Here is a 25073-nt window from a genome sequence, read left to right on the forward strand (position 1 = left end):
AACTAATGTCAAATATTATTAAGTATCACAGTTTCGGCAAAATGGCATAGTTAAACGAAACTGAGCATGTCGAAATTAATTAAATCAAATTGTTTATGTGATAAGGACCCAAAATTAATACTAAAATTTCTGTAGCGATCGTTACTATCTTATTTAAAAGCGAATATCTCCAATAAGAAAATAAAGATATTGAGATGAATCAAAAATCAAACTATCTAGAAAACATGTACCTAGATGATAAAGTAGTTTTTAAACTCCTTGCATTGCTAATATAATCCACAAGATGTTTCAAACTTTCACCAAAATATCAACATTTTATTTTCCCTCGCATTATTGGCAGATGGAAACTTTCATTTTTAATTTAGAAATTTACAAATTGCTTAAAAAATCATCAAAATCGGCGGAATAGAACAAAATATATTAAACTTTAAAATTCACGAAAATTTTAAGGTATCCGTTTTTCGTGCCGGTGCGGTGATTAATTCACCGCGGTGATTAATTCATCACTGGTCTGTTCATAATTTTATTTATACTCTAGCACAGTGATTTCCATAATGGTCCACGGTACAGGGCAAATTTCCATTGTTTGATCTAATCTTCACATTTTTTTCACGGGACTTGGAAACATGGTAAAGATATAGCAGCAGACCGCTCATCGAAAGCAGTAAAATTTTGAAAGTCTACGAGAAAAAAAGTTTGGGAACTTCTGCTAGCCTTTAACCAACACACCCCAAATTTAAACAATAAGCCTCCTAAATCAAAATTACCATAATCGAGCCCACACCGACCGCCATCACCATCGACAAGTTCTTCAAAATCGGGGCGTCTGCAGGCACTCTAAAGGCCCTAGACGGCTTATTACCCCCACCCTTGGCCTCCGACTTCTTTCGACCTAATAATTCTTTTCGGTGCCCTTTTGTGTCATTAAGTTTCGGCGCCCTCTTTATCCAGATCCTGAATTTAATTAAAAAGTCTCGAGGCACACGGAGGGCTAGGTCGTCACGGGTCTCGTCTCATAATTAATAAAAAGTTAATGTGGGTATCATTTCGTCCTTTCTATTATTTAGCTTTAAAATGATTTAATTTCAATTTTATATCATTTTCTTTTAAGAGCATTCCTCTCTTCTCCAGTATATTTAATAATTTTTTTCAAACGTCACAAAAGTATTAACTTATGCGACGTAATTGACATTATGAAAGTAATTTTTCTATGATCGTGCAAAAAGTAGCTATTTCTACTGTTTTAAAGTCAAATTTTTTACACTATTGCAAAAAGTAACTTATTTCTTGTACTCATGCAAAAAACACCTTAACATTATTATTAATCTCTCCAAAAAATCCTATATGGGTATTTCGCCACTGCACTGGAAGAACATCTACAAAATAAAATAGTTATTTTTTGTAAACACTTCTGGCGTTAAACCCAAACAGAAACTACTTGTCAAAAGTTATGTTTACAGTTATACAAATTTGCTTAACAAAGAAAAAAATGCTTAACGTTTCGGAAAGTTAGTTAAATAAAAGAGGCTTTTTTAAAACAATCTAATAAAAATAAATGTATTGCTCATGCATCTGTAGATGTTAGTAATGTATGGCAATCGCTTGTTTGATTTTAAAGAACATAACATAAATAGAAATAACATACGTAAAATTTAAAAATAATCATACAGAAAGTTTGGGACTTTTTGGTTTTACCTTATTAAGTAACTGTTGTTAGGTAGTAATTGTTAATTTTGAAGTTTAACTTAATATAATGTCATTTTAACAGAACGTCAACGATTTCTTGTAAACGTATCAGTTTTAAAAAAACTAAAGTGTTCTCGAATAGTTGAATTTAAATATTTTAAATAGTTTTTTTCTTTATTCTTTGTATTTTTTTTGCTTCCGACGACGGAAAGAGATAAACTTTCCGGAACGTTAAGCATTTTTTCTTTGTTAGGTAAATTTGTATAACTGTAAACATAACTTCTGAGAAGTAGTTTCCGTTTGGGTTTAACGCCAGAAGTGTTTACAAAAAATAACTATTTTTTGTAGATTTTCTTGCACTGCAGTGGCGAAATACCCATATAGGATTTTTTGGAGAGATGAATCCGCCACATTAGTATAGACATTTTTTATTATTATTAATGACGACTTTAACTAAAGAGAAAAAAATTGTTAAATCCTGGAAGATAAACCAAGGACCAGTACTGGACACCTCGCAGCAACATTCCCAGGGGCGCAACTAGACATATACTTTTAGGGGGGCTCAAATCTTTTGGGGGGGGCTTAGGTCTTTATAAGATAAGATTCATGTGAGGCTCAAAAATTTTTATACGACACGCCCTGGTCAACAGGGGGGGGGGGGCAAAGCACCCCCAACCCTGCCCCCCCCCCTAGTTGCGCCACTGAACATTCCGCAAAAGAGTTTTAAGTGAAGAACAAGAACCCGAGACCTCCACAAGCAGAAAAGAAAAGAAAATTCAAACGACTACTGGAAATAAAGTTTATTCATCAATTACCTTAGTAAATTTTTCAAACTGCGACATTAAAATTAAAATGAACTCAAAAAAAATATTAAAATAAATAAACAAGAACAAAATTGTTAGTGGTAAAAAGGGTCCATAATGAATGGGTTAAGGCTTTGTTGGTACAAAATTTTAGTTACACCGTTTTGAAAAGACTTTAAAAATATTTTTTTTCAAACGTCACAAAAGTATTAATTTTCGCGACGTGATTGACAACATTAAAAAGTCATTTTTATGCCTAGGCATAAAGGTAAAGGACTTTTAGGCCTAAAAATATATTATTAAACTGACATATTCTTAAAGTGTAGAATTCAACGACTCCCGTAACCATAGTTTCTCGATATATAATTACTTAAGGGTATTAGTTTAAAATCTTTATACAGGGTGGTTCGAACTGTATTCCGGAAACTTCGGCAACATATTCTGCAGGTAAAAATAAGTAAAAAAGTCTGTATAAATATATGTCCTAAAATGCTTAGTCTCGGAGATACAGGGTGTAGAAGTTTCATTTTTATTTCGATTTTTTACAAATAATTTCTGAAGTAACGTCAATATTTAGATGAAAATTGGTGTCTGGGTGTTTTTTGACATGAGAAATTTGATTTTGATGTCAATATGACTCCTACTAGTAGAGGGAGCCACCTACATATTTTTTTAACTGGTTTGAAGAGTAATAACTTTTCGTCTGTAACTGTATAAAACTACTGAGTAAAAAAAAATATACATTTACGACGCTTTTACGTGAAAAAGGTCTCTTGGTAAAAACCGCTACGAGTAATGGTTTTCGAGATATTTGGAAAAGAATTTATCAATACCTGTCATCACTGACATAAATTAAACATGTTGACTAAATAGTTATTAGACTCAAATCATAAATTTGAAATGTTTTTGTTCCAAATGTTCAAGAGAAACTGTTTTATCATCATTTTTTGCAGAAAAATTTATGATTAATTTAAAAAAATGATTTCAGTGAAATCACTATCTACTCAACTGCAACGTGTTTATTCTTCGTCAATAATGACATGTATTTACTATTTCCATTCTAAATATCTTAAGAGCGGTTGCTCGTAGCGATTTTTAAAAAGAGATATTTTTTACGTAGAAAATCACAGAGATGTATATTTTTTCGCTCGGTAGTTTTATATAGGTACAGATAAAAAGTTATTACGCTTCAAAACAGTTAAAACACAAGTAGGTGGCGCCCTCTACTAGTAGGGGTCATATTGACATCAAAATCAAATTTCCGATACCAAAAAACTCCCAGACACCAATTTTCATCCAAATATTGACGCTATTTCAGAAATTATTTAGAAAAAATCGAAATAAAAATGAAACTTCTACACCCTGTATCTCTGAAACTAAGCATTTTAGGACATACATTTATACGAACTTTTTTACTTATTTTTACCTGCAGAATATACTGCAGAAATTTCCGGAATACATTTCGGACCACCCTGTATATTAGTGGCAACATTTGAAATTATTTGTAACATTTGAGAAAAAATAGCATGTTCTATTCGGAGTAGAAATGACTTTTGTACCTCGCCTGTAATGTCAAACGTACAGACTCGATACAAAAAGTATATCATATTTATTCCTAATAAAACAATACACAATTTTTTTCAAACGTCAGAATAGTATTAATTTTTGCGACTTGAGAGACAATATAAAAAAGTCATTTTAACGCCTAGGCATAAAAGTACGAAAACAATACGAAATAGTATAATGTTTTATTAGGAGTAACAATGACACTTTCCGTGGCGAGGCTGTACGTTGATGCCGAGGCACAAAGGTACGCGCACACTGACCAGCGACGCAACTCCCCGCACGCGCCGCACGAATCGCACTTTTTTTTCTTGTTGCGCACACTTAGCTGTACCGAACGCGCCGCACGCGCTGCATTATTCGTTATTTTGTTTCTTTTTGCCCCTACTACACCCGTATTTACAAATCGAATTTCTTATCAGTCACTTCCAGAGTCCTGTCTGCCGTGATAAGCGTGTTTTTTTAATATTTCTTGACAATGAATGACAACGAACAAGAAATAATTATAAGCTCCTTGCTAATAGAAGAAGAAGAAATCACGAGAAAAAATCAATAAGGTTCACAATCATTATAGGTTCACAATATTTGCAAAAATCCACATTATTTCCATATTTAATTGAGGATGAACTAATTTTTTTTCAATATGAGCCATGAAAAATTTGCGAACTTTCTTAGCATTATTGAATTTCTAATCTCCTCTTTGGCTACCTACGTAGAGTGGAAGGAATTGCGTGTGACGTCAGCAGCACTAGCCGCATTTATCGAAAATCATTCTGGTCCAACAATGCTGGCCGCATTTTCGTCGATGCGATTTGTGCGGCTCTGGCTAGTGTGCGCACCTTGATTGAAAGCAACACAAACAATATTTTTCTTCTTGCGCGCGCGGCGCCTGCAGCTCTAGTCAGTGTGCGCGTACTTCAAAAAGTTATTTTTATACCGATCATGCTATCTCTTTACGTAAAAAATGTCTCTTAATAAAAATCGCTACAGGCAACCCTTCTCAAGATATTTGGAATGGAAATTATCAATACATGTCATCACGGACAAAAAACAAACGTTAGTTGATAGTTATTGGTTTGGTCGACTGAAATGATAAATTTGGAAATTGTTATTTTTTTAAATTAATCATAAATTTTTCTAAAAAAAATATTATAAAACAGTTTCTGTTGAACTTTTGGCAATTTTTTTTTATTGCAGTCAAATAACTATCTTTTCAACCACTGTATGTTTCAACAAAATATGTAAACAAGGATAATTACACTGGCTGATTTCACTCTAAGTGATTTCCTCATTTTCTTTACGTTATTAGCTAGACTTTCTTAATTATAACAAACTAAAAATTGAATTACCCTTAATTACCTTTCACAGTATTAGTACTAAAAATAGAACAAAACAAAGGAAAAGAAATCATATTAACCGTAGTCTATTATTCCAGGCCGACAGAAAAAAAAATAAAGTAACGGTTAATTTGAATATTCCAGCTCAACGGAAGAAATTAGCAATGTTCTTTCCATTTTCCTCCTGCGCGCACGGACTTAGTCGTGATTTTATTAGCCCGAGAGAGGAAATTATTTTTAAATAAGGAAATTATTTGGAGAAATGGTTCCGGACTGAAGCGCCCTCTATCTCTGGCGCTGTAAGGACCAAGAGCAGTGAGATTTTTTATCTGGCGTTATCGTTATTTCCACGGAGACGTGGAAAGGACAGAAAGCAGAAAGCGAGCTTAATTATTTTTAAGGCTAACAACGTTTAGATTTTATCTAGAAAATATAGCATAGTTTTGCTTTAAAACGGCGAAATTTTTAAATATTCTTCGTAAAAGGTAACCAAGTCCATACCCAACATTTGCACCTCTTATTATTTGCAGTTTATAAAGGATGTCCTAATATTCCGTGGACATAGGCTTGGTGCATTATCAGCCGGTCCTGCCACCATCGGAAAACATCGCAAATAACTGATATATACAAATACACGGGTTTAAATTAGAGAGTATACCAAAAATGTATTATTTAATTATTCTAAAACAGCGTACACACGATGCAAGAAACAATTCTAAACATGTCAAGGACGCATTTCGTCGCCCAACTTTGAACGCTTTTCGATTTATTTCCAGTTGTCTTGACCCACTTCGGTTTGCCTCGACCTACTTTCGATTCTTAAAAGCGCCTGAAAACTACTCGTGAGGAGGGCGAGGGGGGATTTTTTGGCGTTTTTTGTTGCTTCGTTCAATTTTGTTTTGTTTTGAGCTATTTGATTTTTTTTCATAAATCTCATAATATTGTTGTTACGATGATATTTCGTTAATTATATCTGGTTTTATGTTATATTGATATATATTCCACGGAATTAATATTTGAACACGCGTTTATTGTATGTATAGTAGATATTTAGGAACAAACCTTTTCACTTAAACTGCAGGAATATTATTACGATATTTTTTTAATATGTTTTTATGATTTAATTTTATTGTAATGAATTAGTATATAAAATTACTTATGATATGTTTGTTTACGGCCTTAATTGATTAATATAACAGTAGTATTGCTTGATGAGTAATACTGGTAACATTATCAATATATCCTCTTGTGAAAATTATTAATTGACCCGATGCCAATAAAAGTATGGTCTACGCACATTATTTAAAAGCAATGTTCTTTTATTGTTCTTAAGAAAAATCTGCAAACGATACTTTTATTAGCACCCAGGGTGGTTTGATATAAATCCATTCGACTAGTATTTATTATGCAGGGATTTAGACAATTAAAACTAGAAAAAGAAAACCGCATTCGTAAACTAAACTTTGCTACAGACTACAGTATAAAAATGTTACTTTACCATAACCAGAATGTTCAATTCCAATTTTCAATTTTCAATTTTTTTTTCGCAACTAAAACCACAGCTAAAACGTCATAAACGTGTGCCTGGGGTTGAAATATACTAGTCCTAAAACTACTTGCAGTTATTTAAGACTCACCCTGTATATTTAGTTGTAAAAAGGATAATTGGAGACATGAGTTGATAAAGGTGTCATGTCGCATTTTTTAAAAATCAGTTTTATTCAGTATTTCAACATCCCTTTGACAGATCTATCCTCCAATGGACTCTAAATATCAAATATAAATACCATAAAGAATATCCTAGGTGATAAAGGTATACAGGGTGCTACAAATTCGAGGTACAAGCATTGGTATCTCGGTAACCGTAATAGATACGAACATGGTTAAATTGGGGCAAAGTTGCGCTTTGGGATGTTCACCAAGATGCCATCAAAAAAGTTTTAAAAATTTCAAGGATTGCTGAGTTTTTTGGAAAAAACTGATTTTTTTTAAAAATCAGTTTTATTTTTTCCTGTCGTTACTTCTTAGAAAATCAAAAAACTAATTGCACATTCTCATAGCCACTTTATTAGGGCTATCAGATAGTATTTTTAGATTTTCAAATTAGTTGATAATTTGTGAGATACAGAGGCCAACTTAATTTTTTTAAATACGGACCTGCATTTTTTATTTCAGATTTTGAAAGAACTCTGTCTACTGAGTACAATAATATGCCACACTTAATATTTTTTTTGTTTTGACATTTGAACACAATTTATTTAAACTAATCTCAAGTCCGGCTCTGTTTTTTTTAATATTTAATCTATTCATCGTTACAATATTGATTATTTATATTATATTTATATTATTAATATAAATAAAATATAAGCAAATGGTAGAGTAATATAATTTATACTGCTCTACCATTTCCAAGTATAAGGTCGAGCGAGGTTCCTGTAGCTACCGCCAAGGGACTACATTACTTGATGTCATTTGTAAAAGTGAAATGAATTCATCTCAACATTTACAATAAAGAGTACAAAATGCAGTCGGAAGTATAAGAAGGAAGTTCAAAGAACTATAAAAATAAAATTGAACGAAAAATAAATTTGTGCAATAGGGAAGGTGGTAACGCTTTCGAACATGTAGAACATTAGAAACTAGTTTGTAGCAGTTGATTTATTTATAATAACTACGATTAATATTATGCATATTATTAGGTCGCACACTGAGATTTCAAATTCACAATAAAAAAAGTTAAAAATAATATCTTTAGATTTATGACCTGGATATTATTTATTTTAATCTTCCAATTGGCTCGATTTTCCTTATTCAATTAATTAGCGCTGATCAACATTGTGGCGATGAATATAATCAGATTAAATAATTTAAGAAACCAGAGTCGGACTTGAAATTATTTTAAATATAATTAAATAGTTTTGTTGCTGTTAATGTAACCCAAAACAAAAAAAAGTATAAAGTGTGGCACATCATTGTATTCAGGAGACCGAGTTCTTTCAAAATTTGAAATAAAAAATGCAGGTCCGTATTTAAAAAAATTAAGTTGGCTTCTGTATCCCACAAATTATCAGCTAACTTGAAAATCTAAAAATACTGTCAGATAGCCCTAATAAAGTGACTATGAGAATGTGCAATTAGTTTTTTGATTTTCTAAAAAGTAACGACAGAAAAAAATAAAGTTGATTTTCAAAAAAATCAGTTTTTTCCAAAAAACTCAGCAATCCTTGAAATTTTCAAAACTTTTTTATGGCATCTTGGTGAACATCCCAATACGCAACTTTGTCCCAATTTAACCATATTCGTATCTATTACGGTTACCGAGATACCAATGGTCGTACCTCGAATTTGTAGCACCCTGTATACACCATCAATAATTTTTAGACGTGTTTTGTCGATTTACTCGAAACTTTAAAAAAGCGACACGACACTTTTATCCACTCATGTTCAATTATATTGACCAAGGTGTCATATTTTATTTGGTAAGAGTTTAAATAAAGGATTGGTTTAAACAGAATTTCGTAATACAAATATACTTCCACTGATTACAGCTGAAGCCAAATTGAAATTATCAATACCCGGGGAATGTTTGTTGGAAAAGTTTATGAAGATACGAAGTTAATGAACTGAAATAGATGAGCTTATTTGCTCTGCATTCAATGCTGTATTACATCGTATTTTACTTAATGAGCCAAAGTTCAGATTCCTAGAGAATTCTGAGAAAATTGGAAGCTTATTATTACAAGACGCGAAAAAAGAAAATATTGTAATTTATTTATGTTATTATAGGAAACTTAGGGTGCACTTGCGTTTATGTTGGAGCTGCGATAAACAATAAAAGCAGTGATAAAAGGAACGATAAGAGCTGTGCAAAATTCACTTCTATAATGTGCCGTTCATAATGGAGCTGTGATAGTAACGGCGATTTTTGCTTTCCAAGTAGACGTTGAGACCAAATCAATCGACTGAAAATATATTTGTTTGACATGTATTTTATGTAATTAGTTTTAAATATGATTCCCAAGAGGAATTATTTTTAGCTTCAAATGCTGTTAAATATAATATTGTTAAAACTGCAGATAAAAAATGCAAATTCTGTGCACACCCTATAAATACCAGAAGGCACAAGTTTGGAAAATTTCACAATTTCAATCTATTATGATGGTTTTATTTGTTTGGTCCAACAAGGCAGGTCTAATAAATATTTCACTTATTAAATTATCGGTATCCATGTGTCGATCACTCTTGAAGAAAATAGCCAAAACAGTAAGCGCTGCTCTTATCGTTGCTCAACTGCAAAGTGTGTCTCGACGCGTTGCTCCAATATAAACACCTACATATAAATTAATATACCTACATCTGTAGCTCCTATAATAAAAAAAACTTCGAAATGTTGTTGATGAAAAAGTGAAAACCTGAAGTATGTATTAGGATGTCTTTCAGGAAAATATTTCAACTTCTACAGTGTGGCTCAAAAGAGTGTGACTGGCTCGGTATGATTTTTTTAAATGGAACACCCTGTATATTATTGCATTTTTGGCTTCCTTTTTGATTGCTTTACATAATCCTAAAATATTATTATATATAATTTGATAGTTTCAGAGATATTAATAAATAAATAAAAAAAATATATTTTTTAGCCTTTTTTAAAAAAAATATTAAAAATACAGAAATGTCCTGAAATCAAAACCTAAAAAAAGGTATTTACTATAGTTGGTCTATACTTAACTTTTCTAATAAATATTGTAATATTAAACCATACAGGGTGTTCAAAATTATATGCCAAGTTTTCTAAAATATCAAATAGTTTCTTTTCTTTTTTTTTAATGGAACACCCTGTATATTATTCCTTTGGTAGATGGAGAATTAGAAAATAAACATTTTTTGTATTTAAAGTATTTCAAAATTTTTAACGGTTTTGCAGATATTCGCAATAATATATTACCTATGGGTTTTTCAACAGTAATTTTTAACAAATAAACACTCACCAAAAGTCTCCTCAGAATAACCCTTCTGAGACAAATCCTTGTAAAAGTAGTTGTTTTTTAATTTGTCAATATCTACAAAAGCGAGAATCTGCCGGCTTGATCGGATGTAAAAAAAACTTACGAGTAGCAACTTAAGAGAGAAAGTCATGTTTGCCAACTACATAACTAGCGAAGAGCCCTAACGAAGCTAATAATTCTCCAGTACGGATGTTAATGGCCGAGTTTAGAAAGGAAATGAAACTGTCAGAGCCAGACAGCTTTTAGAGCTTTTAAATTGTTGCAGAAAGGAGCAGGAAAAAAAGCTGAAAGAAGGTTTATCTTTTTTTTTAATTAGGGAACATATGATATTTTTTTAGGATAATGCGTCTGTTAAAAATTTAATTTTTGATACAGTTTCAAGTTGTTACAGACGAGGAAATTATTCTGTTATAACAAAGAATTCTCTTAAAAATATATAACAACTCTAGGTTGAGCTATTTTTCATATTTGAGTGCAGTAATAATTATTAGTATTTTAATAAAACACGCTTTTAGATGTATCAAAAAACTTTTAATAAGAGTAACTTTAACTCTACATATATGTTTCGGCTTGTTAGGCCTTTTTCAAGAGTTTTTTAAGAACTAATCGTCTAACTACACTGTAACTATACATGTGTGGCAAAATTTCATTAGCAATAGGAGCTTTTCAATGCGATAAAAAAAGATGGTAAGGCTGCAAAATACACTGCAGTACAACAGAGACGGATAAAGTGTCTTTTCCCTACCATTGTATAGGGGAAGTAATCATAGAATTGATACGACGAGAGAGTTTCTGCGTGAGGGGGCGGGTCTTTAAGACGCTTGTGTGGGGGCTACCGGCTACTAATAGAATAGAATGGAAAAATAGAAAGACGAAGGACAGTGTTGCCATTCTGTAAAATCAAAATTATGTTGGCTTATCCTAAATCCCGAATCTTCTAATCCCATTATCTTGCCTACTTAATGAAATATTAAATAAAGTACAAAACAATTTTAAGAATGTTTTCTCTAGGCACATAACGACTTCTTTCTAAAACAAAAAGTAACATGCAGAACTTTGAAATCATTTCTAAAATAGCAAGTGCAATTCTATGAAATAGCAATACTGTACGATCTTTCTTCCAGTCGCCCCGACACCGACCGGTCGGTCGGCGGCGACGCGGCGGTGACAAAGGAATTAGGCCGAAAAAACTTTATAAAGGAGTAGCCGAACAGGGTTGCAGGGTTTGTTAGATTATAATTCCATACGAGAACTAAATTATCGGTAGGTCTTCAACAAAAATCAAAAGTACAGAAACAAAATAAAATATAATATTTAAGTCCAAAATTAGCATTCCTATGTGTCGTAATACTAGATCACTCAAATAAAATACAAATATAGTAAATATAACAAGAATTAGAAATAGGTAGGTATATTATATTCAGTGCGAGATTCTGAATCATACGTTCATACGGCTGGGGCACGTCCCTGCGTGACATTAAGGAAGTGGCAGGTAAACGGTGGTTAAATATAGCACAAAACAGGGAGTCATGGAAAAGGATAGGAGAGACCTATATCCAGGAGTGGATGAATTCGGGTTGGTAGAGGTATATTATTTAAATTAAAAAAAATATATTGAATTATGTAGAAAGTATTGAATTATGTAAAAGTAGGGATAGCAGTCACTTTTTACCTTTGTACAAATTTTGATCAGTGATATCTAAAATTAATTTCATCTCAATGGGAAAGCTCTAGCAACTCTCAACTCTTTTTTCATATTAATATATTTTTTGACAGGAAAAGCACTAACATATTTATCCGTATTCAGTTTGTTTCTAAACTTAGATTTTGTTTTTTGTTTATATTTTTTTTGGGGGGAAAATATGGGTTTAACTTTAGTAGATGAATGAAACAAAATCTTTTCAAAAGATATCAACTTCTTCGGGCATATCGCCACTACCGCGCCTAATAAAGAGTAATAAGGATTTGTAGGAATATATTTGTCACTCTGCAACTAAACAGAACGATGACCTATGATTACTAAATAAAATTTAATAAACAATAATAAAGTCAGATTAGACTAAAGACGCAGTTGAACATATCCTTAGATTTTTGTTTAAATCGGTAGATCGGGAGCTTACAGACGAAACCGATAGACCTGGCAACTCTGTGATGGACTGAGGTGATGGCGTTTTGCGGAGGCGCGGGAAGGGAAATAAAATAATGGCGATAAAGGGCAGGTGGATGGGTATCATGGGTGGATGGGAGGCGGCGGAATTTCCAAAATTTGTTATCTTATTGGAGTTTGTCTAACTCGACAGTCGTAGTGGAAGTGGAAACGGGGAAGTTGTTGTCCATCTCTGTTTAAGCTTAGACTTTTTATAGGCGTTTCATTCCAATGCATGTAATTCCTATGCCTAGATATCCTATTACCGTACCTGTATATATATTTGCTATGGGGGTGGGTTCAGAGAGTTTACAATAGGGGTAATAAAAAATGTGTTTAGAAATCCTTGTTGGTCGTTAACTTTATTTTCGTTTTTAACAGATTTTAGTATTTCTAACTGTTCAATGTAACTTAAGCGTCTACCTTTTGTTTTCTGTGTAGTAACTTAATTGAGTTTTCATTAATTTTGTGATTATTTACTATACAATGACTTGCAAGACCAGAACTATGCTGGAGATTATTTATAGACTTTACATGTTCTTTAATCCTTATATCTAAATTTCTACCTGTTTGGCCTATGTACACGGCATCACAATCATTGCAATCCACCCTATATACACCCGACTTATTTTTGACATTAGTTTTGTCTTTATTATTTAATAAAATTTGACCTAAATTTCTTTTATTTACGTTAATAGTTTTACATCCTATTTTATTGAGATTATTTGATATTTTGTTAGTTAAATTAGGAATGTAGTTTAAAGGTTGATAATTGTTATTGTCTTTAGAATTAGCGGATTAAAAATTTTTCATTAATATTTTGTTTTGTTTTTTCTTTAGCATATTATCAATAAGGGAACACTTATATCCATTGTTGATGGCGATCTGTTTAATAATATTTAACTCTTTTTTAAAATTCTCTGGGCTCAGTGGAAACATTACTAATCTATGAATTAAACTATGAAAGGGTGACATTTTGATTTGCCAGGATTGGTGTGATTGACTATGTATTACAGTGTCTGTGGTAGTGGGTTTCCTGTAAATATCAAATTGTAATCTATTAGACTGTTTTATAATTGTAACATCAAGAAAATTGATGGTATTAATACCTTTTTCAATAGTAAATTGTATTCTGGGTTAATTGAATTTAATAATGTTAAAAACTGTTTAAATTTCTCTCGGTGCCTGACCAAATACAAAAAAAATGTCATCTACATATCTTGCCCAATAATTTATTTTTGATATTAAACTACTCTTGTTTTTAAATAGCTTCTTTTCAAAATCTGCCATAAATATTTCTGCGAATAACGGTGAAATTGGGGAACCCATCGGTAACCCATCTTTCTGTTTAAATATTTCATTGTTATACTGAAAATAGTTTTGTTCTAAACAAGTTTCAATTATTGTTATTAAATATTTTTTTGATTACCTCATGCATTTAATTCCTGCCGATGTTTGTGGTTAAGTGTGAGAATAAGGGCCTTGTTGAGTGTACTAACATTTTTCGACCGTGTATCTTAGCTCGCAAAAGGGCAACCAAAAACAATAAATAGAATAACTTATAATCTAAAGATATTTGCACCAAACCCTCAATAATAAAGAAACAATAAATAAAATCGAAACATTTGAAAAAAAAATTGGTCCTTAAAATATATAGGACCACCAGAACCAAAAATGAAGAAGTTCTTCGAAGAATGAAGCACGACAGACTACTTCTGAAGATTATCAAGCTACGAAAACTTGAATACCTTGGCCATATAACCAGAGAACCTCGTTATGAGTTTCTCCGACTGATCCTTAACGGAAAAATCGAATGGAAGAAGTGGATTGGGCGCAAGAGGCTTTCGTGGTGGAGGAACTTGCGGCAATGGACAGGCTTGAGCGCGGATGAATTACGCCACGTAGCGCAAGATCGAGAGCGATACAGAGATGTTGATAAAATGGCAGTCATCAACGTTCACTAGGAACATGACACTTGAAGAAGACGATACTGTAAAAGTTGATTTACCGGACTCATGACGTAAAAATCCGTTATTTTGTTCTAAGCTGTATCAGTCTCGACAAAATGCATATTCCTTGTTGCCAAGTCAGTTTTCTTCTTGGAATTATAAACGATCGTAAACTAAGAGGCTGTAGCAATAACGACAGTAATACTGTTATCATAGACAAACAGATTTGAACAAGTTCATTAGCGGCGAGTGGAGAATCTGTTAATGTAGAGAGCGAGGCTTAGAGCTCGATTTACGTTTAGGCTTGTTGTTCAGCTGAGGCCCAGTTAATTTGAGATGCTTAGGCTAAGATAAGTGACGACAAAGTTTACCTAGATGTTTGCTAAATTTAAGATTTTACAAACTTCTTAAACGTTTCTGAGATACAGGGTGTAAAGGTTTCATTTTTAATTCAGTTTTCTTTTCAAATAACGTGTCTGAGTAATTTTTAGCATAAGAAATTCAATTTTGTTGTAAGTAGGACTCCTAGATAACTAGCTGTTTTTTAGTAAAATAACTGTTTTGAGGAGTAATAAGTTTTTTTTTGTGCCTTTATTACTCTACTGAAGAACATACATTTCTGTTGCTTTTACGTAAGAAAGGACTTTTTGCAGAAATCGCTACAAACAAGCATTGTCAAGATATTTGGAATCGAACAAATCAATACGTAACTGACAAAAAATAAATACGAAGATGGTTATTTCACTAAAAAGATATTACTTTTTAATTAAAAATATTTTTTTCTAGAAAAATTTATGATAAAAAAATTTCTGTTGGATCTTTGCCACAAAAACATTTTCAAACTTATTTTCTTGTAGCCATAACTATACAGGGTGCTACAAATTCGAGGTACGAGCATTGATATCTCGAAAACTGTAATAGATACGAAGATGGTTAAATTGAGGCAAAGTTGCCATCTTGGGATGTTCACCAAGATGCCATCAAAAAAGTTTTAAAAATTTCAAGGATTGCTGAGTTTTTTGGAAAAAAACTAATTTTTTTGAAAATTAATTTTATTTTTTCCTGTCGTTACTTTTTAGAAAATGAGAAAACTAATTGCACATTTTCATAGCCACTTTATTAGGGCTATCTGACAGTATTTTTATATTTTCAAAATAATTGATAATTTGTGAGATACAGAGGCCAACTTAATTTTTTTAAATACGGACCTGCATTTTTTATTTCAGATTTTAAAAGAACTCGGTCTCCCGAGTACAATGATATGTCACACTTTATATTTTTTGTTTTGGGTACCTTAACAACAACAAAACTATTTAATTATTATTTTAAATAATTTCAAGTCCGACTCTGGTTTTTTAAATTATTTAATCTGATTATATTCATCGCATCAATATTGATTACTGCTAATTAACATTCAATAAGGAAAATCGAGCCAACTGAATGATTTAAATATATAATATCCAGGTCATCAATTTAAAGATATTTTTTTTATTTTTTTTTGTGAATTTAAAATTTCAGTGTACGATCTAAAGGTGCGTATTCATTATCCGAACGAACGAACGAACGAACGAATGAAAGTGCAGTATATTTGGACGGGGACCGAACGCATGCGGCCGTTCGTTCGTTCGTTCGCTCGACCATCCGTTTCGAGTCAGTTTACATCAAAGGCGTTCGCCAACAAATGCCTCCGGTCTTCTCGTGCGGTCCTATCGTGCGGTCCCCGTCCATACCACTAGCGAACATTCGTTCGTTCGTGCGGATAATGAATACGCACCTTAATAATATGCATCATATTAATCATAGTTATTATAAATATACTTCTACAAACTAGTTTCTAATACTCCAAATGTTCGACAGGGTTACCACCCTCCCTATTGCACAAGTTTATATTTCGTTAAATTTTATTTATAGCTCTTTGAAAAGATCTTTTTATACTTCCGAATGCATCTTGTACTCTTTATTGTAAATGTTGAGATGTATTGATTTCACTTTTACAAATGACGTTAAGTAATGTCCCCCCGCCCCCGCTCCCCTTGGCGACAGGACTAGGAACCTCCCTGGCCATTATACTACTCTACCATTTCCAATTCTTCCGAGGAAATGATTTGATTGTTTATATTATATAATATTTATATTATTTATTTTATATTATTTTTTAATATTTTAATCAATCTTTTACCCCACGTCATTGTTAAGTTTGAAAGCTAATCAATGTTCTAACGCTGAATAGATTAAATATTTAAAAAAAAGCAGAGCTGGACTTGAAAATAGTTTAAATAAATTGTGTTCAAATGTCCGAAACAAAAAAAATATTAAGTGTGGCACATCATTGTACTCAGGAGCCCGAGTTATTTCAAAATCTGAAATAAAAAATGCAGGTCCGTATTTAAAAAGATTAAGTTGGCCTCTGTATCTCACAAATTATCAAATAATTTGAAAATCTAAAAATACTGTCAGATAGCCCTAATAAAGACGCTATGAGAATGTGCAATTAGTTTTTTCATTTCCTAGAAAGTAACGATAGGAAAAAATAAAATTGATTTTCCAAAAAATCCGTTTTTTTTCAAAAAACTCAGCAATCCTTGAAATTTCTGAAACTTTTTTGATGGCATCTTTGTGAACATCCCAAAGCGCAACTTTGCCCCAATTTAACCATGTTCATATCTATTACGGTTAGCGAGATACCAATGCTCGTACCTCGAATTTGTAGCACCCTGTATAGTAAACATGTATTGGCGTAACTACAGGGGAGCCCGGTGGTGCCTAGAGAAATCACAAGAGGAATCTTGGATTTTGACTCTTAGCTAGGTATTAATTTTTATTTGCTTGTGATGTAGTAAAAATGATGTTTTCCAGTTTTTTTAGTTATTATTATTTTGTTGTGTTTAAAAAATGTGTTAATTTTTATTTTTTTAGAAAATTTTTAAGTACTTAAGTAATCTACGGGACCACGGTTGGATAACCAAGTCTATGAAACTTATTGATAGAGAAAAAATGTAAAAATTCATGTAAACATTCATGAATTTCATGCTTTTCATTTAAAAAAAACAAAAGCACTAGGACTCAACCCCAGGTATTCTGCTACTATTTCCAATGTTATGTTATTTATTAGAATATCTTTTCTTTCCACTAGTTCGTTGTACATTTTTTTTTTGTTAAATTCATGTTGAGACCCACTTTATTTGCCAATTATTTGCTATAGATAAATAGCTTACAGTTGAGGGTTGGAACCTTTGGTGTTACACAGCAAAATAAAAACACTAAATCAGCACAATACACCAAAACACTTTTACTTTTACACTGGACGCGCGTCCAGTGTAAAAGTAAAAGTGTTTTGGTGTATTGTGGTGATTTAGTGTTTTTATTTTGCGATAAATAGCTAAAAAATATTTTATCTAATTTATTTCAATATAAAAATCCACTAAAAACTACAATATTATAATAGTAGCTAAGCGACCCAATTTAAACTGATAAAGTGGTGTATTAAAACGAACATTTAATAAATCTGCTCATTTTAGATCTCATTATTCATCTTGCTCCAGCGCTATGAATAATGCTCATAGTTCGTATAATGTAGAAGTATTAATAATTTTCCCGATTTATAATACATGATTAGGTCCATTAAGTATCTGCAGAGAAGAGTTATGCAAGTACGTTTATTTGTCAAAATTATAAAGAAGAATATTTAAATCGAGTAGATAAATCACCGAAGTTAAACGACGCGAGTGGATGAACAGGTGTCCGTCCGGAAGCTATGTTGTGCTGTTCTATGGCAAGAGTGTAAAATAAAATCTATTGTAGTATAACAACCCAAATTCGTTCAACAAAGCTGAAGAGGTAATATTTTGGCTTTTTTTTTAGAGGAGGAGGAAATCTTGCATAAGACGGAGTGTCAGATTCCTACTAACTAAAACCACCTCCCCTTCTCTACGACACATCACGCCGGTACCGCTTTCGCATTTCTTCGACGTGAGGACTGTTTACGTATTTCTACGTGCTTCTTCCTCTTTAGTTTTTATGATTCCTTTTATCACTGTATAGGCCAGAGTCCAGTTTTTTTCTCCACCTTTCAGGCTATTCATCATAGTTTCTGTTGTAAAAGGAATGCTCATAGCTACATAGTACTGATGTCTTAACACCGACCATCTTGGACATTCGAACAAGGTATGTTGAGCATCATCTAACTCGTTACAGTATACACAATGGTTTGTTGGTGATTTCGTTCGATTAAATAGATAACTTTTGAAACATCCATGGCCCGATAGTGCCTGGGTGGTATAATACTCTACTTCACCATATAGCCTCTCTATTCATTCTCTAATATTAGGAATTAAACTATACGTCCAACTTCTATACTTGCCGTTGACCCATTCTTCTTGCCATTTTATCCATAGTTTACTTCGAGCTTCAGTTTTCAAAGTTCCTTGGTAGGTTTCAATTCGTTCTTGAACCAAGAGATGCATTGGGGGTATACCCGTTATTACGCGAACATCCTCTGCAGAAATGGTTCTGTAGGCACTGCTGACTCTTATAGCCGCTGTACGCTGTATGCTGTTTATTTTCTGCCTATATTTATTATTTTCCATTGCCTTGTACCATATAGGTGCAGCATATAGAAGTTGGGAGTGAATGACCCCCACTAGAACCCTTCTCTTAGAAGCTCTTGATCCAGCGGCATTTGGAAGTAGACGCGACAGTACAGCTAATGTTTTGCTTACTTTGGTTACCGTTTTATCAATGTGCTCGCCAAATTTCATTTTGGTATCAAGCCATACTCCTAAGTATCTAATGGTTTTGCTGAGTTTAATTTCTATGTCTTCAAGGTTAAAATGTATTTCTGAAATTTTCCTTTTAGTTGTCAACAAAATTGCCTCCGTCTTGTGTGGGGCTAATTGAAGTTTATCTTTTTTCATCCAATTTAAGACTCTAATCAAACTAGTGTTGGCAGTGTTCATCAGTGCCTCTTCAGTTTTTGCAACTACCACCATTGCCAGGTCGTGCGCAAATCCAATTAGTTTGGTACCCTCAGCCATTTTTGTTTCAAGAAGGTCGTATAAAATATTCCACAGGGTGGGACCCAGTACCGAGCCCTGTGGTACCCCACTATTAATCTCCACAATTTTAACCTGGTTATCTGCTTCTTGTATCAACTTGTCTGATAGATATGATGCGATAAGTCGCATTAATCTCTTCTCGATGCCTCTCTTTTTTAATCTATCCAGAATAATTTGCCAGGATGCGCTATTAAATGCGTTTCTTACATCTAGAGTTATCACAGCACATAACTTTCGGTTGTTCGGTGCGTAGTCCGCTGCTTCTAAAGCCTTTTTTAGCAATTCAACAATTGTCCCAACCGTTTGTCTGCCTTTTCTAAAACCAAACTGATAGTTTGAGAACCCTCCTGTTCTGTCTAGTTCTTCATTCAGTTTATTTAGTATCAAGTGCTCATATAGTTTACCCTGTGTATCGAGAAGACTAATCGGACGGTAGGCTACTGGACTTCGAATTCTACTTTCACCCTTTTGAAGTAGGATCAGCTTTGATGGTTTCCATTCCTCTGGGAAGATTTGTGCCATTACTAATCTATTATATACTTTTAATGTATATTCTGGTAGGTATAAAACTGCTTCTTTTAGTATCTCAGCGGGTATATTGCTTGGTCCTGGAGTTTTGCCATTTTTAAGTTTATTACAAGCCGCCAGTAGTTCGTCCTTATTAAAGCTTAGTATTCTATCACAGATCGTTTTATTATTATCACTATTATCACAGTTTACGGTTTGATTTATATCACAGATGTTGTTATCACAGAAGTTATCACAGACTTTTGGGTGTATAGGGAAGAGATAAGCTACTACTTCTTCCATACAATCCATATCCAAATTTGGTCTTGGTTGAAAGCCATTTATCCATCTCATTGCTATTTTGTAACCATTCCCAAAATTGTTTTTTATACAGTTAGGCCAATATTTTGGCCTAACTGTATATAAACAATTTAAATGAAATTTTTATAATCTTATCTATTTTTTTTAATGAAAAGAACCTACATTGTGTTAAAAATATGTTTTATTGTGATTACCTCGGATCCGCTCGACAGAATAATATTTGAGGCGAATAGGTTATGTAAATAAAACGCTAAATTTGTAAATAGCTCTATACTTATTTTATTAAATGAAATGAAAGGAGTGCCGTATTCTGCCTGGAATTTATGAGTAAAAGAGCACGACAGAGACACAAGAAAACCTTGATCACTATTCCAGAGAATCCAACTATGCTGTTCTGAACTTTAATTAAAGAGAAATAATAATACAAATACCAAGGTTTGTGGTTTAATACATTCATAACTGAAGAAGTTTTGTTAGTTAGCAGGTCCCCACCCGCAGGTACTGAGGTCCTTGGGATGCAGGCGGCTACTCAGGTAGAGTTGATATGGTTGGTGCCAATATCATTGACACAAATGTCGCATTTATTAATATTCCGGTATATTTGTATTAACGCTGCTGGTAGCAATTTTGTTTGTTACCAGAGTTACCAGAGGTTACCAGTTTACCAGTTTGTTACCAGAGTTACCTATTTTATTAATTAACCTGTTTATAATTTGATGGTTCTGGCCAATCAAATTCAGTTTTTTGTCAAAAAACGCCTTTCGCACGAATTGGGCACAGGTACGAGTACGTTTCCAATAAAATGGAGGAAATATTAAAAAAAAGCTGAAGAAGCACGACAAGCATTACTTCTACCTAAAATTGGATCAATTTACCAAAAGGAATATAAAAGAAACCTTACATAGTAGGTACAGAAAAATACTGTAACAGGGGATGCCGATGAAACTGTGTGTGTTCTCTTGTAAATTTATTATATTATGTGACATTTTAATCATGTAAATCTCTCCAAAAAATCCTCTATGGGTATTTCGCCACTGCAAGAAAATCTACAAAATAAAATAGTTATTTTTTGTAAACACTTCTGGCGTTAAGCTTGTTTCATATAGACGCGAATCGCGAATTGCGAAAAGCGATTCGCCAAGAATATTCGCAAAATTTGGACATATTACATAGAGTGGCGAATTTTTAGGGACATTTCATTTTTGCTCCACTGAAAGTTACTAAAAAAAATCATAACCTGAGATAACTTAATTTGTTTTTATTCGTGTTTACGATCTTTATTTTATATTTTATAGCATACAATATGAGTTTAAATTTGTTTAATGATTATGAATATTGATTATGATTGTGGGATTGGAACAGAAGATTGGGATTGGAACACAAAATTACCATTTACTTATTGTTAAAACGTAGAATAGAACGGGTTTATAGGTCATTTGGGACATGTGAAATATTTAAATTTCGTAAGCAACATGGTGCTTATCGCAATTTAATTCAAGAAATGAGGACAAAAGATGAGGAAAAATTTAGGAATTTTCACAGATTGTCTGTACAGGAGTTTGATAACTTGGTTGAAAAATTGTCACCATATTATATCAAAAACATATACACGAGAACCCATTTCATCTTGAGAAATGCTTTCAGTTACTTTGTACTTTGGTCTCTGCTTTGGTACTTTGTGCTCTGCTTTGTGGCAGCGTCGTCAAAATAATCGATAACCGGATCACAACACCATTCTGCGCAAACGCGAACCTTAAAATCGCGCGAATATTCGCAAAAAGTTGAAAACACTTTAACTTTCCCGCCCCTCAAATTTTAAATCTTGCGAATCGCCAAAATCTTAAAATTTCTGACAGCGCTGCATGATCATTAAAATTGGACCAATGAGAACAGTTTCGCAAAATCGCAACTCGCGATTCGCGTCTATATGAAACAAGCTTTAAACTTAAACGGAAACTACTTGTCAGAAGTTTGGTTTACAGTTATACAAATTTGCCTAACGAACAAAAAAATGCTTAACGTTTCGGAAAGTTCATCTCTTTCCGTCGTCGCACAGTGGGGTATTTGACACAGATAGTTGATCGAATTTTTTTTATGTAGACCTTATATAAATTATTGCTATTTTCAATTAAAGAGGAAATAATATGAACAAAATAAAGGATAATTCGTCGATTCTAAAAAATAAAGAAAAATCACTGTTCCAGTGTTTCCACAGTCAATGCCACTAATGCCAGTAGTAATATCGCAACTAATACTACTAATGCTACGACTGATCCGCGAGCAATGCCCATACCACTAAAGTCGCTACTAATGCCAAATTGTGCTATACTGCTAATGGCACTAATGCGATCGCTTTGTACACAACAATGCCATCGCGGTTTACACCTCGCATTAGTATATCACTGATTGGCAGATTAGAGGAAACCAGGAATGTTTTTCTCATTTTATCAGCAAAATCGCAAAAAGTCGCAGTATTTTATTTTACTGTATGAAAGCCCAATGTTTACTAAGTAAAACGTATATAGACAATATGCTGAATTCTTCGAAATGCGCAACTAAATCTCTAAGTATAATAAAAATGTCACAAATTTAATCAAATTTTCTGAACGCCTAACTTTTAATTGCAAAAAAAATCGTTTGTATAGATAATATCAAAATAAATAATAGGTTTTTGTAGAATAGATACCTACAGCTTGGTGAGCCATTTTCAATCAAAACCATAATATAAACGTAAAAGAGCACAAGAACAACAACAATTTATAATTTTAAACATAAAATTTAGCCATTTACCTCTTATCTGTGAGAAGCAACAACTTTGACGTTTCGTTGAAACAAATGAAAGCAACTAAACACACCCATAGCAACGCCATTCATGGCAGACGTGATTTAACTTATCATTTATCTTTTTTTGGAAAATCTTAAACACATTTGCTTTTTCGAATTTCGATCACCTTTTTCATGCTAATACCCCACCGTGCGTCGGAAGCAAAAACATACAAAGAATAAAGAAAAAAACTATTTAAAATATTTAAATTCAACTATTCGAGAAAACTTCAGTTTTTTTAAAACAGACACGTCTACAAAAGAAGGCTTGAAGTAAATAACATTATTTATTATTTCTAAGTGCCAAAAAAACAGTTTGTCAAGTTTTACTTGTAAAATTTCCTAAGTTCCATAACGAACAACATACATCAAGCGCTAAGTGCCACAGCTATTAAATTGTATTGAAAAAAATTCTCAACAGAGACCACCGCCCGTTCTTATACATTGGTTATGACACAAAAAATGTTGTTTATCTCGAAATAATGATTTTGGCACTTAGAACATTATTTACTTCAAGTCTTGAAAAACCGTTGACGTTCTGTTAAAATGACATTATATCAAATTAAACTTCAAAATTAACTATTACTACCTGACAACAATTACTTAATAAGGTAAAACCTTTGAATAAGAAGACTAAGGAAGGCGCATATCAAAAATCTTAGGTACACCGCGATGGGCCTCAAATATGGCCGACTTAAATTTCGGTTTATCAGTGTCGTTCTAATTTTATTTAAAAAATGTAAAACTACGATGTAGGGTAGACGTGGGGTAGACTCAATAATTTGTTGTTTTATTTTACGTTGTGAATAAATGTTGGTAGTTATTAAAATTGTTATAAAAATATATAATTCTAATAAAAATAGATAAGTTATAATAAGTATTTATTAACACAAACATCCGATACGCTACTGAAGCAGGTAAGTCAAATTAACGTATCTAAATTCTTTGACATCTAATCTTTGACAAGTAATAAATAAAAGCTAAAATGCAAGAAAAATATATAATTTAGTTAATTTAAGTAAATTTCATAAATGATCGGTTTACTACACGTATGTATATTATATAGTCACTTACTAGCGAAAAGTTGTTCCATTATTTCACTCAATTTTTGCCTAGAGCTACCGCACGCTACACAACCAACTATTTTAGAGTCTTTTTCGATAAATCGCGATAGTGTCACTGTTAATTTAAGTTCTGCCACAATTTCCATCTAGATTTACTACCTTTATACAACTATCAGTAGTAGAATAAATAATAAATAACATAAAATCAGCTCCGTAAAGACTGACAAATCCACAAAATTTCAAATCAAATTCAAATGTGTCAAATGAATCGTCAAACAGAACTGTCAAGGATCCCCACCCTAGAGAGCTTTTATGGTGCCTTTTCCGCCCACCATGCATGAATACATGGATAGCATTATGCTCCTTCCTTAGTCTTCTTATTCAAAGGGTAAAACCAAAAAACCCCAAACTTTCTGTATGATTATTTTTAATTTTTACAGGGCACAGAATAAATTATAATAACGCCAAAATTAAAATGAAAGAAGCGATAGTCTATAAAAGAAAAATAAAAGAGGCTTTTTTAGTACAATCTAATAAAAATAAATGTATTGCTCATGCATCCGTAGATGTTAGTAATGTATGGCAATCGCTTCTTTGATTTTAAAGAACATAACATAAATAAACATAACATACCTACGTAAAAATTAAAAATAATCATACAGAAAGTTTGGCGCTTTTTGGTATATTTTGATATAATGTCATTTTAACAGAACGTCAACGATTTTTGTAGACGATCTTTAAAAAAAACTAAAGTGTTCTCGGATAGTTGAATTTAAATATTTTAAATAGTTTTTTTCGTTATTCTTTGTATTTTTTT

The sequence above is a fragment of the Sitophilus oryzae genome, unplaced genomic scaffold (genome assembly GCF_002938485.1).
Source record: "Sitophilus oryzae breed Bouriz unplaced genomic scaffold, Soryzae_2.0 scaffold_172_pilon_pilon, whole genome shotgun sequence".
NCBI lineage: Eukaryota > Metazoa > Arthropoda > Insecta > Coleoptera > Curculionidae > Sitophilus > Sitophilus oryzae.